Here is a 16,151-nt window from a genome sequence, read left to right as displayed (position 1 = left end):
AGGGGTCTGGGCATGGCGGAGTGGGATATACGCCAAAAGTCCCGGGAAAAATTACGGATTTGACGCACAGCAAGGTTTTAAGAGCAGAAATCACATTGAATGCTAAATTGGAGGCCTGAAGTGCTTTAAAACATCTTGCGTGTGTAGACATGGATCAGGTAGTGTAATTAGTGTACTGCTTCCCACTGACAGACCAAACTCACTGTGTAACGCACCGCAAACAGCTGTTTGTGTAGTGACGGCCGTGCTGGACTGGTGCGCACCATGGCGAGAGTGCAGGCGATGGCGGTTTTGAAGCCCATATGGTGGGGCGGAGGTAGCTCAATGACAGAACAACAGTGACTGTCCATCTGACCGAATTTGGCTGTCCACAAGGAAGCAACGACCTTATTATCTTGGGTGTGCCCGCCAATACACTCATATAGCCGGTCATTGCTTCATTGTGATACGCAAGCCCCTTCACCGCGGCAAGGTAATGATCACAAAGGGGAATTGACACATGTACATGCCTTTTGTTTTGTTGTTGCAACTGCAGTGCAGCCAGAAAAATTAGGTAGGCATGTACACGCATCAGAAAAACTATTATAGAAGCCACTGCTAGTAGCGGCCTTAAAAATTCAGGAATCCACCTGGAGTCCTGGACCCTTTTGGTAGTGGCGGAGAAGGCAGTCAAGCGGCCTGCAGGCAGAAATGCTGTGTGGGGACTGACTTAGTCTTGGGGCAGGCAGTCACACGGCATGCAGGCAGAGATGCTGTGTGTGGGGATTGACTTAGTCTTCGGGCAGACAGTAGCCCCCCGGGATCCATGCCTCTTTCATTTTGATAAAGGTGAGGTACTGAATAGAGATGTCGCAAATGGTTCCCGAACCGTTCGCCGGCGAACATCTCTGCATCTCTGGGCCGTGTACTACTTCCGGGTCGCTATGACCCGGAGTAGTACGCCTGCGCTGGCGCTGTCCTAGATTGCGCTCCTGTTGCCGGCACTTTCTGCGCATGTACGTGGCGTAATGAGTGACGTCACACTCATGCGCAGAGTGTGCCCGGCAACAGCAGCGCGATATAGGACGCGCACCGCTGGGCCAGCGCAGGCGTACTACTCCGGGTCATAGCGACCCGGAAGTAGTACACGACCCAGAGAGATTCGCCCGGCGAACGGTTCGGGCCATCTCTAGTACTGAACACTTTTTTGACCTAGGCGACTTCTCTTCTCACTGACAATGCCTCCAGCTATGCAGAAGGTCCTCTCTGACAGGACGCTTGAGGCAGGGCAAGCCAGAATTTGGATGGCAAATTGTGACAGCTCTGGCCACAGGTCAAGCCTGTGCACCCAGTAGTCCAGGGGTTCATCGCTGCTCAGTGTCTATATCCGCACTTAAGGCCAGGTAGTCAGCTAGACGGCTACCTGCCGGTCGAGGCGTTGGTGGAGAGTGGATCCGGAAGGGCTAAGGTGAGGCGTTGGAGTAAAGAATGTCCGCATGTCCGACATCACCATGAGATCACTAGAGCGTCCTGTCCTTGCCTGCGTGGACATGGAAGGAGGAGGAAGATTACGGGCAGTGTCATCTTTATTCCGTTGTGCTGTGACATCACCCTTAAATGGCACTGTAAAGCATACTTCCCAAATTGTGTTGCAAGTGCTGCATCCTTTCAGCCTTGTGGTTATTTGGTAACATCTCTGCCACTTTGTGCTTATACCGAGGGTCTAGTAGCGTTGCCACCCAGTACAGGTCATACCCCTTGAGTTTTTTTTTTATACAGGGGTCCCTCAACAGGCTGGGCAGCATGAAAGACGCCATCTGCACAAAGTTGGATGCCAATGTACTAGCCATCTCGTCTTGCTCTTCCTTAGTGATGTCAGGTAAGTCTCCTCCTCCCCCCAGCCACGAACAATACTACAGGAAAGGTGAGCAGCACAAGCCCCCTGCGACGCTTGCTGCGGTTGTTCTTCCACCTCCTATTCGAATAAAAAAACACCTTCCTCTTCTGTGATGCCGCAGGTGTTGATGATGCCGCAGGTGATGTTTCCCACAACTCTTCCTCCTCTTCCTGTTCACGCTACTCTACAGCTTGATCCACCACTCTACGCACGGCACGCTCCAAGAAAGCATATGGGATCAAGTCACTGATGGCGCCTTCACTGCGACTCACCAGGTTTGTCACCTCCTCAAACGGACGCATGAGCCTGCAGGCATTACGCATGAGTCTCTAGTACTTCGGCCAGAAAAGGCCCAGCTCCCCAGAGCATGATAGATGACAGATGAATAGGTAATATTGTGGAGTGGGTGGAGTTAGGGGCTGGTTTGGGTCAGGTGATAACTGTAGATGGTGTATGTAGAGTTATAAATTATATGCATCTCATTGATCAGCCCTAATAAGGGTGTAACTCCTCCCCTCCACTCCAAAAGGGAAAAAAAAAACAAAAATTGGAAAGGCAAGCCAGGCAGGATATTTAAAAACAAAATAGGTTATAGGTTCCCCCAGTATAGGTAGCCAGTTATAGGTGCCCCCAGTATCAATAGCTAGTTATAGGCAGTGATGCTCGGATACCCCCAATCATGAAATCAAATGATCACAAATTTGACTCTGCCCACTTACGAATTGTCTCGTGATCACTATCATAAATAGAAACAGATATCCGACTTGAGTGCGGTTTTGAGTCGAATAACTGCACGTAATCACGAATAACGAGTCTTGATTCATGATTGAAACTTCCTGCCGACTTTAACGGTTAATAGCAAAGCCCCCTTACATGCTAGAAACACAAAATTTGCCAGATATGTTAAGAAGAGCTGTGAGAACAAGAGGAAAATAACAGTTAAATGCATAATTTTTTTCCTTTAAAACAGGCAGGCCACCTGTTCGAGATCATGCTGACATGATTTTGTGCGGCCCTGGACCAAAGTACGGTGTTCAGAAGTAGAGATGGCCCGAACCTCCGATTTTCAGTTCACGAACTTCCACGAAACTTTTGCGAACCGAAATAGACTTCAATGGGGAGGCGAACTTTGAAAACTAGAAACATTTATGCTGGCCACAAAAGTGATGTAAAAGATGTTTCAAGGGGTCTAATACCTGGAGGGGGGCATGGTGGAGTGGGATAGATGCCAAAAGTCCCGGGGAAAAATCTGAATTTGACGCAATGCAGTGTTTTAAGGGCAGAAATCACATTGAATGCTAAATTGCAGGCCCAAAGTGCTTTAAAACATCTTGCATGTGTATACATCAATCAGGGAGTGTAATTAGAGTACTGCTTCACACTGACACACCAAACTCACTGTGTAACGCACCGCAAACAGCTGTTTGCGTAGTGACGGCCGTGCTGGACTGGTGCGCACCATGGCCAGAGTGCAGGCCGTGGCGGTTTTCAAGCACATATGGTCGCCGGGCTGTGGTAGCTCAATGATAGAACAACAGTGACTGTCCAGCTGATCAAATTTGGTCTGTCCACAATGAAGCAACGACCTTATTATCTTGGGTGTTGTCCCCCCCCCCCCAAGACACACATATAGCCGTTGGTCATTGCTTCATTGTGATACGCAAGCCACTTCACCGCGGCAAGGTAATGATCACGAAGGGGAATTGGCACATGTTCATGCATTTGTTTTGTTGTTGCAGCTGCAGTGCAGCCAGAAAAATTAGGCAGCATGTACACGCACCAGAAACTAGTCGGGCATTGCTGCAACTTGATCTTTTTTGAGTACCACATAGAGTGGGAAGCGTTTTATACCTAAGGGGGTCCCTACTGAAGTAGGACCCTCCTAATGTGAGTGTTTTATCACATTCATGTACCGTATATACTCGCATATAAGCCGACCCGCATATAAGCCGACCCCCCAACTTTTACCTGAAAAACCAGGGAAAAATGATTGACCCCCATATAAGCCGGGGGTAGGAAATGCTGGCCGCCTTATTCCCCTAGTGTGTCCCAGTATAGCTAGTAAAGTGCCCAGTATAGGTAGGTAGTGCACCAGTATAGCTAGTATAGTGCCCAGTATAGCTATTATAGTGCTCAGTATAGCTAGTAAAGTGCCCCAGTATAGCTAGTAAAGTGCCCCAGTATAGCTAGTATAGTGCCCCAGTATAGCTAGTATAGTGCTCAGTCTAGCTAGTATAGTGCTCAGTTTAGCTAGTATAGTGCTCAGTATAGCTAGTATATGTGAGGCTTGGTGGTGTATTCTCCACAGTCAGCATGCAACGCATGAGCTGGCGTGGAGGAGGTACACACACTAGCACCAGGAAACAGGCTATCCCTAGTATAGTGGAGGGAAGGACAGACTCCAATAGGAGATTGTGGCGCACAGAGCCGGTGCAGATCTGACAGCCACAAACAATGCTTTCGTTATAACGTCTCAGCGCAAAGTAGCGCTGAGCGCATAAACCAGAACTGAGGAGATCAGGACAGGTAGACAGAATGAACGCTTGCTAGCTAGCGGCTACTTAGCGACAGCAAGCGTCCAAAACCAGACAGACTGGAATGAGGCAGCCAATGCGCTGCGGCGATGGCGTGCCTCACAAAGACAGGACAGGACAGTCAGAAAACAGCAGGATCAAGATAGATGAACGTAACACAGATAAATATACAATAAGTATGTTTTCCTAGCGTATTACAATTACAGCTATCAATGAAACTATTTGTAACGTCTGACTAACATATGTATATATCGGCAATGAACCGATATATGACATAAGCAGGAACGCTGACTAGGACTAGAGTAATACAGGGAACAGGACTCAGAAGGATTCGCTATCTCTTCGCAGAGATGAACGCAATCCACAAACGGTAACAGAACAGGATTCAGAAGGATTCGTTATCTCTTCGCAGAGATGAACGCAATCCACAAACAGTAACAGAACAGGATTCAGAAGGATTCGTTATCTCTTCGCAGAGATGAACGCAATCCACAAACAGAACCAGGAGCAGGGTAACTACCTCAGCACGGGTGGTCACGGTACGCGCAACCTACCAAAACGTGCTGGAAAGCTGACTAACTGCACACAGGATATAAACAGTTCGTGTACGTATACATCAGCGACACTGGTGTATCAACGTAACACAAATACAAGGAAAATAATAAACGTGCTGGTATGCATATATATTGGCAAACACCAGTATATGATGCAAAGACCAGCAAAGTATCTTTATAACAAGAAACACGATCGGGGGCTAAAGCGACAGCAAGACAGGCTAAAGCTGAAGCTATGAAAACCCAAGGAAACCCTGCAGGAAGCAGATCTTTATACTGAGGTCATCCAATGGGAGCAGACATGCAGATTCCCACACAGGTGAATGATAATCAGTCACAAGCTGACAGCAGGGAAAGACAGACAAAGCTATGCAGCTTGCATGGAAATAGATCAGAACTGCCTGAGCTGCAGCACTACTACTTCCAGCAACAGCTGCTGCAGCAGCGATCATCACAGTACCCCCGCCCTTAAAAGCGGATTCCAGACGCTTTTCAAAACTGAAATTCCCAACAAAACAGTCCGACTGATAATTCATGATGACCGGGACAGCCCGGCAAGACCGAATTCCAGAATCAGTCCCCACAAGACTGGACCCATCAGAACCAAAACCTACAGAACCATGCCCATCAGTACTACAAGCCCCAATGTGACACCCATCAGAACCATGATTTCCAGAAGAAAGCCCTCCGAAATTCCCTGAGCGATACCCACCGCCTTCCAGGAACCGTTCAGAAACGCCAAAGCCTTTGCAATGCCCACCGGTACTGTCTTTACCAACACAAAACCCACTGTTGAACCAGTCCAAGGCACCAGGACAAGTTTTCTCAGAGACCTCCCAGAACACCTTGAAGCTCCAAAGAGATCCCCATAGGTCAGAATGCCCCTTAGGCTCACATGGAGAACTATCAAGAACCCCTATGGAACCTAGGGCAATTCCCGAGTCAGGGCCACAAGGACAAACATCAATATCAGGGCTTTTAGGGACCAGAACCATCTCTGGGCATGCAGGCAGACTGGCAACATCAGAACGTGTTCCCACTAAGGAAGCATCAGAGCACGCTAACACCTTAGACACACTTGGGCATTCTGGCACACAAAGAACATCTGGGCACACCGGCACAAGAGAAACCTCTGGGCATGTCAAGGAACTGTGAGCCTCAGGGTCAGCCAAGACAGGACCAAAACCAGGACTGGCCAAAAAAAAATCATGACTAAACTTCGCAACTACTGGACTTTTACACAAGAATGCTGGATCAGACTTAGATGTCGCTGATTCCAGCAAAGTCAGTAACAAATCAGATTCAGGGGCACTAACAAGACAGGACAAATCTTCTGATGTGTGCACTGAACCAGATAGGGACTCCACAACTACCTCTGGACTGGACAGAGACTCATTTAATACACTGGATTGGAGCTCATGAGGCGCTGCAGAACAAGTCAGTATTGCAGCAGCCCCCACTGGACTAGGCAAAACTGAGGAATTCCCTGGACAGGAAGGGGACTCTGGAACCTCTGCCACAGCGGCCAGAGAACCAGAATCTTTCAGGATACAGGGCTGGGTTTCAGGAACACTCATCAGACCGGACTGAAATTCTGAGATTTCTATTATTTTGACCAGAGAATCAGAATTATCCATGTTACAGGGCAAGACTTCTGAAACATTCAGAGGACAGGGCTGGAGTTCCTCGGCTGTTACAACACTGGAGAGGGACTCAACATTGGTTAAATCAGACTGTGTACAGGGCAAGGTATCTAACACAATTGCTGACGAGGACAATATTTCAATGGCTTCTGCTTTGCTGGGCAGAAATTCACCAAGTTTTATTAGAGCAGACTGTAATTCCAAAACAGCTGCTAGACAAGTGAATATTACTGCAACACCAACTGAGGTAAGCAGTGCCTCAGACCCTTCTGCTAGAGGGTTTGAAATATCCAAAGTACTGGGTGAAGCATAAGACTCTGCGACCACAGCTTCACTGGACAGGATCACTGAACAGTCCATATTGCAGGGCAAAACCATGGAAGCACCTGCTGGACAGCATAATGATTCTGTGACCTGAGTTTCATTGGAGAGATCTACTGCACAATTCATGGTACAGGGCAAATTTATTGGAACATTTTCTGAACAAGGTAATAATTCTGCGATTTCAGGTTCACAGAGCAGATGCTCTGAGCTATTCACGAAACTAGAGCGAGGTGTAGAAACAGGAAGATCAAGACACAATGTTTGCGCATCTGAATCACCATTCAATTGTAAAATTGGAAAATTCAGATGCTGGGGTTCTGAGATTTCTGGACAGGATTGCTGGGACTCGGAAACTGATGTAGTGCATCTATTGGCATCTGCTGGATCAGACAGGAGTTGAACTTTATTAACACAGGTAATTTCTGCAGAAGTGTTTGCAGAGACAGGCAAGATTTTTCTGGTGTCTGTTTCACTGAACAAAGACTCATGAGTACTGGCTAGGCTGGACTCAGAAGTCAGCAGGACCTCTGGATTCTCTGCTGAGAAATTTGTGCAGGGCAAAGTTAAGAAAGTATCAGTGGCTTCTGTTTTACTGGGAAGTAACACTGAGTTATCCATGGTACAGGGTGGAGTTACAGGAACATTCACAAGACATGGCAGGGACTCAGTAACTGGAGAAGTGGGACAGTCTCCAATTGACAGTGTGTCTTCCCTGGTATCAACTGATTGAATCGCATAAAAATCATCCAAAATCATTTTCCACACATCGATCAATGGAGCCACAAAGTCATACCCACACACACCAGTTTTTATTAGGTTATAGGCAGACTTAATGCATGCATTCAATACTAATTCACTTTTTGCACTGTAAAATTGACAAAATGAACTTGAATCATTCTTCCATTCATTGACCAGAGCTTCCATCTCTCCTTTCTCAAATGGAGGATTCCAAGCATACTTAACAGGCAGATCACAGTTTGCAGATATGATTGTGGCAGGGACATATATTGGGTTAATTAGCAGGTGATTGGCAGATTCCTTATTCTTAAGAATCTCTAATACCTGTAGCAAGTGTTTAACTGTAGTGTATGCAAACTTTCCTTGCTTCACAAATAAGTTGATTTGTTCAATACTCTGTAATATCTCCTCATAATCATACTCAGATAATTCTTTTAAACAAAAATCTTTATTTTCCCTAGCCAGTGATGAAAGTTCATTAGTAGTTTCATAAGTCCATTTAACTCCCCTGAAAGACAATTGCATTTCATTATCTGTTAATGGCAGAATCTCATTATAGGTCTCAGTCGCTAAGGATAACGACTCTGCAGATTGGACACGTTTCTTAGAACGTTTGCGTTTTGCCTTTGACCTTGCTGTTTTTGATTTATTCAAAGCTGCAGGAAAATTATCAGTAACACTTTCTGCTTGCTGCTCATTCTTGCAAGCAATTGAAGGAGCAGCTGATTGGCCTGCTGCCAGGAGTTCATTAAGAGGAAAAGGCAATGGATCTATGCGCAACCAATTGTGAATTACAAAAGCTATAAATTGCAAAGGACTTTGTCTAAACTGAGTGTGATCTAAGACATCGATTGCCCAATCAAAAAGTTTGCCCTTAAAAAGAGCACAAACGATCCAATCAGACCAGGTAGAAATAGCAGAAGCCCGAAAGTCGGGATTGGCCAGAACTTTAACCAATTCTGATATAAATTTGTCTGTAACTTCAGGACCAAGCTTTTCAAATTTTTTAAAGGAGCAGGACCCCTGACAAACAGTGTCATAATTTCTGGAAATTCCCCCCACAATAGGGATTGGTAATGGGGTTTGCATAATGTAAGGCTTGGTGGTGTATTCTCCACAGTCAGCATGCAACGCATGAGCTGGCGTGGAGGAGGTACACACACTAGCACCAGGAAACAGGCTATCCCTAGTATAGTGGAGGGAAGGACAGACTCCAATAGGAGATTGTGGCGCACAGAGCCGGTGCAGATCTGACAGCCACAAACAATGCTTTCGTTATAACGTCTCAGCGCAAAGTAGCGCTGAGCGCATAAACCAGAACTGAGGAGATCAGGACAGGTAGACAGAATGAACGCTTGCTAGCTAGCGGCTACTTAGCGACAGCAAGCGTCCAAAACCAGACAGACTGGAATGAGGCAGCCAATGCGCTGCGGCGATGGCGTGCCTCACAAAGACAGGACAGGACAGTCAGAAAACAGCAGGATCAAGATAGATGAACGTAACACAGATAAATATACAATAAGTATGTTTTCCTAGCATATTACAATTACAGCTATCAATGAAACTATTTGTAACGTCTGACTAACATATGTATATATCGGCAATGAACCGATATATGACATAAGCAGGAACGCTGACTAGGACTAGAGTAATACAGGGAACAGGACTCAGAAGGATTCGCTATCTCTTCGCAGAGATGAACGCAATCCACAAACGGTAACAGAACAGGATTCAGAAGGATTCGTTATCTCTTCGCAGAGATGAACGCAATCCACAAACGGTAACAGAACAGGATTCAGAAGGATTCGTTATCTCTTCGCAGAGATGAACGCAATCCACAAACAGTAACAGAACAGGATTCAGAAGGATTCGTTATCTCTTCGCAGAGATGAACGCAATCCACAAACAGAACCAGGAGCAGGGTAACTACCTCAGCACGGGTGGTCACGGTACGCGCAACCTACCAAAACGTGCTGGAAAGCTGACTAACTGCACACAGGATATAAACAGTTCGTGTACGTATACATCAGCGACACTGGTGTATCAACGTAACACAAATACAAGGAAAATAATAAACGTGCTGGTATGCATATATATTGGCAAACACCAGTATATGATGCAAAGACCAGCAAAGTATCTTTATAACAAGAAACACGATCGGGGGCTAAAGCGACAGCAAGACAGGCTAAAGCTGAAGCTATGAAAACCCAAGGAAACCCTGCAGGAAGCAGATCTTTATACTGAGGTCATCCAATGGGAGCAGACATGCAGATTCCCACACAGGTGAATGATAATCAGTCACAAGCTGACAGCAGGGAAAGACAGACAAAGCTATGCAGCTTGCATGGAAATAGATCAGAACTGCCTGAGCTGCAGCACTACTACTTCCAGCAACAGCTGCTGCAGCAGCGATCATCACAGTATAGTGCTCAGTCTAGCTAGTAATGTGCCCCAGTTTAGCTAGTATAGTGCTCAGTCTAGCTAGTAATGTGCCCCAGTTTAGCTAGTATAGCGCTCAGTATAGCTAGTAATGTGCCCCAGTTTAGCTAGTATAGTGCTCAGTATAGCTAGTAATGTGCCCCAGTTTAGCTAGTATAGTGCTCAGTATAGCTAGTAATGTGCCCCAGTTTAGCTAGTATAGTGCTCAGTATAGCTAGTAATGTGCCCCAGTTTAGCTAGTATACTGCTCAGTATAGCTAGTAATGTGCCCCAGTTTAGCTAGTATACTGCTCAGTCTAGCTAGTAATGTGCCCCAGTTTAGCTAGTATAGTGCTCAGTCTAGCTAGTAATGTGCCCCAGTTTAGCTAGTATAGTGCTCAGTCTAGCTAGTAATGTGCCCCAGTTTAGCTAGTATAGTGCTCAGTCTAGCTAGTAATGTGCCCCAGTTTAGCTAGTATAGTGCTCAGTCTAGCTAGTAATGTGCCCCAGTTTAGCTAGTATAGCGCTCAGTATAGCTAGTAATGTGCCCCAGTTTAGCTAGTATAGTGCTCAGTATAGCTAGTAATGTGCCCCAGTTTAGCTAGTATAGCTCTCAGTATAGCTAGTAATGTGCCCCAGTTTAGCTAGTATAGTGCTCAGTATAGCTAGTAATGTGCCCCAGTTTAGCTAGTATAGTGCTCAGTATAGCTAGTAATGTGCCCCAGTTTAGCTAGTATAGCGCTCAGTATAGCTAGTAATGTGCCCCAGTTTAGCTAGTATAGCGCTCAGTATAGCTAGTAATGTGCCCCAGTTTAGCTAGTATAGTGCTCAGTATAGCTAGTAATGTGCCCCAGTTTAGCTAGTATAGTGCTCAGTATAGCTAGTAATGTGCCCCAGTTTAGCTAGTATACTGCTCAGTATAGCTAGTAATGTGCCCCAGTTTAGCTAGTATAGTGCTAAGTCTAGCTAGTAATGTGCCCCAGTTTAGCTAGTATAGTGCTCAGTATAGCTGGTCCGCCGGTCCCCCGCTCCCCCCACGGCCGCCGCCGCCGCTATTACCTTTCCGTATCTTCTAGTCCCCTCTCCGTGCTTGTAAACATCCACAGCAGCGCGCCCGGCACTGCTACTGTGACGAGCGGCGAGCCAGGAAAGAGCGGTTCCCATAGTAACAGGACGCTCTTTCCTGCCTCCTGCCTCGTCACAGTAGCAGCGCCGGGCGCGCTGCTGTGGATGTTTACAAGCACGATGCGGAAAGGTAATAGCAGCGGCGGCAGCCTTGGGGGGAGCGGGGGACCCGCGGACCAGTGGAGGGGGGGGACCCGCGGACCAACATGACTCACATACAAGCCGACCCCCCAACTTTTGGCCCCCTTTTTGGGGGTCAAAAATTCGGCTTGTATGCGAGTATATACGGTACATCTATATTTGAATAAAGATTGCCGTGTGAACTTTCCACCAAGAGACCCCTTTTCTGATTTTTCCTTGCACTGAGCTGCACATAGGAATACCATACATCTTGGTGGGATTTCTGGAGGTGGAAGAGGCTTATGGTGACAAGTGGCTGAGCATCAGATAGCGCTGCTGAATACTTTGATTTATTGCCTATGGTGACCTGGATACACCTTGCAGTGGCTGCTGTGTGACTGGCGGATATTTGACAGTTGATAACTTGGGGCGCCTCTAACATACACATTCTTCTGCGCACCCAGTAGTCCAAGGGTTCATGGCTGCTCACAGTGCCTACATCCACACTTAAGGCCAGGTAGTCGGCTACCTGCCGGTCGAGGTGTTGGAGGGTGGATCCAGAAGGGCTAAGGCGAGGCGCTGGACTAAAGAATGTCCTCATGCCCGACATCACCATGAGATCACTGGAGCGTCCTGTCCTTGTCTGCGTGGCCATGGGAGAAGGATTACTGGCAGTAGTATCTTCATTGCGTTGTGCTGTGACATCACCCTTAAACACACTGTAAAGCATAGTTGCCAGCTTGTTCAGCAAGTGCTGCATCCTTTCTGCCTTCTGGTGATTTGGAAACATCTCCGCCACTTTGTGCCTATACCTATATAGGGTCTAGTAGCGTAGCCACTCAGTACAGCTCATTCCCCTTGAGTTTTTTTATACTGGGGTCCCTCCACAGGCTGGACAGCATGAAAGACGCCATCTGCACAAAATTGGATGCAGACGTACTATCCATCTTGTAATGCTCTTCCTCAGTGATGTCAGCTAAGTTCTCCTCCTCCCCCCAGCCACAAACAATACCACGGGAAAGTTGAGCAGCACAAGCCCCCTGTGACACCTGCTGCGGTTGTTCTTCCGCCGCCTCCTCCTCCAAAACAACACCTTCCTCATCATCTGACTCCTCTTCCCCACACGACTCTTCCTCCTCCTCCCCCCTCTGTGCTGCTGCAGGTATTGAGGAATCATCTGCTTCTGCTGAGAATTGATCCCACAACTCTTCCTCCTTTTCCTGTTCACACTCCTCCACAACTTTATCCTCCACTCTACGCACGGCACGCTCCGCACTAAGTCGCACAAGTCGCACTAGGTGCACTGAACAGGTAGGTATGCAGTGATTGGTATTACAAATGTGCAGCTGTCACACACACAGGTACCGTGAACAGGTGCAGTGACTAGTATACAACACTGCTTGAGGTCACATAGGTAGGTAGGTGCACTGAACAGGTGGGTATGCAGTGATTGGTATTACAAATGTGCAGCTGTCACACACACAGGTACCATGAACAGGTGCTGTGACTGGTATACAACACTGCTTGCGGTCACGTAGGTAGGTAGGTACACTAAACAGGTGGGTATGCAGTCATTGGTATTACAAATGTGCAGCTGTCACACACACAGGTACCGTGAACAGGTGCAGTAACTGGTATATAACACTGCTTGCGGTCACGTAGGTAGGTAGGTGCACTGAACAGGTAGGTATGCAGTGATTGGTATTACAAATGAGCAGCTGTCACACACACACAGGTACCGTGAACAGGTGCAGTGACTGGTATATAAAACACTGATTGCGGTCACGTAGGTAGGTAGGTGCACTGGACAGGTGGGTATGCAGTGATTGGTATTACAAATGTGCAGCTGTCACACACACAAGTACCATGAACAGGTGCAGTGACACTGCGTGCGCTCACGTAGGTAGGTTGGTGCACTGAACAGGTGGGTATGCAGTGATTGGTATTACAAATGTGCAGCTGTCATAAACACTGGGCCTGGCAGTGGCACAGTAGGAATTACCAAGGGGCCAAGGTCCCACCAGCAGCTGTGACTGACTGACTGACAGGGCTGTATATGCAACTCAAGTGTCTGTGGGACACACACACACACACACACACACACACACACACACACACACACACACACACACACACACACACACACACACACACACACAAAAATAGATCACAAGAACAACATTAGCTCTCAAAAGAGCTGTTGAGGATGAGGAGTGCTTTTTAGCAATAAGATCAGCAAGAAGGAGCAGCCTAAAAAGCCTAACACAAGAGCCTAACTAAGCTTTCCCTATGTCAGCAGCAAGGTTCTCTCCCTTCTCTAATTACTGCAGCCACACGAGTGAGTGAAATGGCTGACGCTGCCTGCGTTTTATGAGGGGGGGGGGGGGGGCTCCAGGAGGGAGTGTAGCCTGATTGGCTACCTTGTGCCTGCTGACTGTGATGTAGAGGGTCAAAGTTGACCCTAATGATGTAGTATAGGGGGTGGGTCGAACTTGCATGTAGTTCGCAGTTCACTGCGAACGCGAACCACCGAAATTCGTGCGAATAAGTTCGCGTGCGAACCGTTCGGGCCATCTCTACTTGGCGGAACTGTTAGTTCGCCAGCTGTTACCATACCAGCTGGTGGACTCTGAGGTCTTTTGAAAATTTGTGGCGATTGGGACACCACAGTGGAAGATACCAGGCCGCAATTATTTTTCTTAAAAGGCAATACCCAAACTGTACCGTGATGTTGAAATGCAAGTGGTGTCATCTCTGGCACACAGCGTTGGGTAAAGGGTCCATCTGACCACGGATGCCTGGTCTGCAAAGCACGGTCAGGGCAGGTACATTACTTATATTATTATTATATTACATTGGGTCAACCTGGTGACTGCTGGCAAGCAGGGAGTACATGGCTGTGCAACGGACCTAGTTGTGACACCTCCACGGCTTGCAGGCAGGTCTGCTGCCACCTCCTCTCCTTCTCCTCCTGCTACATCCTCTTCACTGTCATCCTCCTTGGCTGAGGGGCAGTGCCACTCTACTGGTGCTGTAATCTCCTCTCCTACTACACACCCCTAGCTCCACAGGGCCTATGCTGCATGCCAGGTACGACGGTGTCATGCAATCTTGGACAGGTCTTGTCTCAAAGCGGAGAGTCACACTGGAGCAGCTCTCCTGGCTGCTCTGAACAAACAGGTGGGTCAGTGGCTGATCCCGCACCAACTGGAGATCAGCAACGTGGTGTGTGACAATGGCAGCAATCTCATTTCGGCTTTGAGTTTGGGAAAGTTGACACATGTACCCTGCATGGCACATGTGCTCAGTCCAGGAAGGTGTGTGGGCATTTCAGGCGTTCCTACACGGCCATGGCACACTTGGCTGATATTCAGCAGAGAAACAACTTGCCAGTGAGGCGCTTAATTTGCGATAGCCCGACTTGCTGGAATTCAACGCTCCTCATGTTTGACCTCCTGCTACAACAAGAGAAAGCCGTCGACGAGTATCTGTCATCTATCATGTCATCACTATTAGTAAATCATTATTTACAAGTTTGTGCTTAGTGCAGCCAATCACAATGCACAAATTGTCATGATGACAATCATTGTTCTTATGTGAATACCCTCTGCACACCCAAGTAAAGTGGCGCGAAAGCTACAGAATCAAACAAACAATGGTATAGCAAACAAAATAAGTTTTGCAAACAAAAGCTGCACCACCAAAATCAATACAATTTTTTTTTAGCTTTCTTAGCCCCTTTTGCATGCAACAGGAGCCCGAAATAAGCAAGGCTTGTTGCCCATGCACGGAAAAAGTTAAGGTGCATAAACACCCCACAAAAACGTGCATGGGCAGCCCCAGGCCCCGCCGAAGCAGGGCCCTTTCCGGGGGTTCCCCGAAGGGAACCTCCCTCTTTGCCTTTCGGCGCAGGGGGCTTTTGGGTCCTCCGACACCCGAATGATTGGAGAACCCCAACCTGCCCTGTGGTTACCCACAGGGCCTGGCCATGTGGCCTCCTACACGGTCCGGGTGGCTCCCCCAAGAGGGAGCCGGGGTGGGGACCGCAGCAAGCTGGCCCTGACCTTGCGGCCGGTGTTATAAAAATTCCACACTCTCCCTAGCCAAAAGGTCGGGGAGCTGCGTTAGTCAGCAATGCAAATGGGCAGTAGAGACCTAAGCACCTTACTCCGCCCAGGATCTGCCACATCCCAGGTTTTTCAGGTACTCCTGGAGCGCCACCTCCAGGGGCAGTACGTCTAAGCAAAGCCCTCAGCCTTCCAGCTTCGACCACGGTAGATCCATTCAGTCAGCCTCTGGGTAATTATGAACCAGGACGGACACCTTTACTGGAGGATCAGAGGTTTCCGTCTCCCCTGATCGCTTGTTCAAGGCGTCCTTCCCCCGGGTGACCAGGCCGGGGTTCCCAGTAACATGCCTCCCTGAGACTGATAAGAACAGATACTGCACTTGATCTTAGCCGAAAGGCCGAGAAATACAAATATATGAACTTTATTGTACAACTGAAGCAAACACAGTAAAACCAATTAAAACAGTGTTTCTTAAACTCACTGACTGAGTAACCAAGCAGCACGGGGTGACCCAAACCACTAGGAATGTATTGGGGGATTAAAGAGACCAAAAAGCTACTAATAAGCAATGCTTGGTAAAATGTGCCTTCTTAAAACAGAATGAATTCAGCTATAAGGCATAGTGCACACCAGAGTGGTTCTGCTGCGGTTTGCGATCCGCTTGTGGGTGCGGATCCGCTAGGGTAATGTATTTCAATGGGCTGGTGCACACCAGAGCGGGAGGCGTTTTGCAGAAACGCATACTCCCG

The 16,151-nt window shown here is 47.7% G+C and overlaps 1 pseudogene; it reads right to left on the bottom strand.

Annotated features, from left to right (window-relative positions):
* Positions 1-15,701: 15,701 nt before the first annotated feature.
* On the bottom strand, positions 15,702-15,808 carry LOC137564750 (U2 spliceosomal RNA; annotated as a pseudogene).
* Between the last annotated feature and the right edge of the window lie 343 nt (positions 15,809-16,151).

Source organism: Hyperolius riggenbachi, chromosome 3 (assembly GCF_040937935.1).
Source record: "Hyperolius riggenbachi isolate aHypRig1 chromosome 3, aHypRig1.pri, whole genome shotgun sequence".
NCBI classification, from domain to species: domain Eukaryota; kingdom Metazoa; phylum Chordata; class Amphibia; order Anura; family Hyperoliidae; genus Hyperolius; species Hyperolius riggenbachi.
The sequence above is the reverse complement of the archived record's forward strand: the minus strand, read 5'-3'. Positions and strand labels throughout refer to the sequence as shown.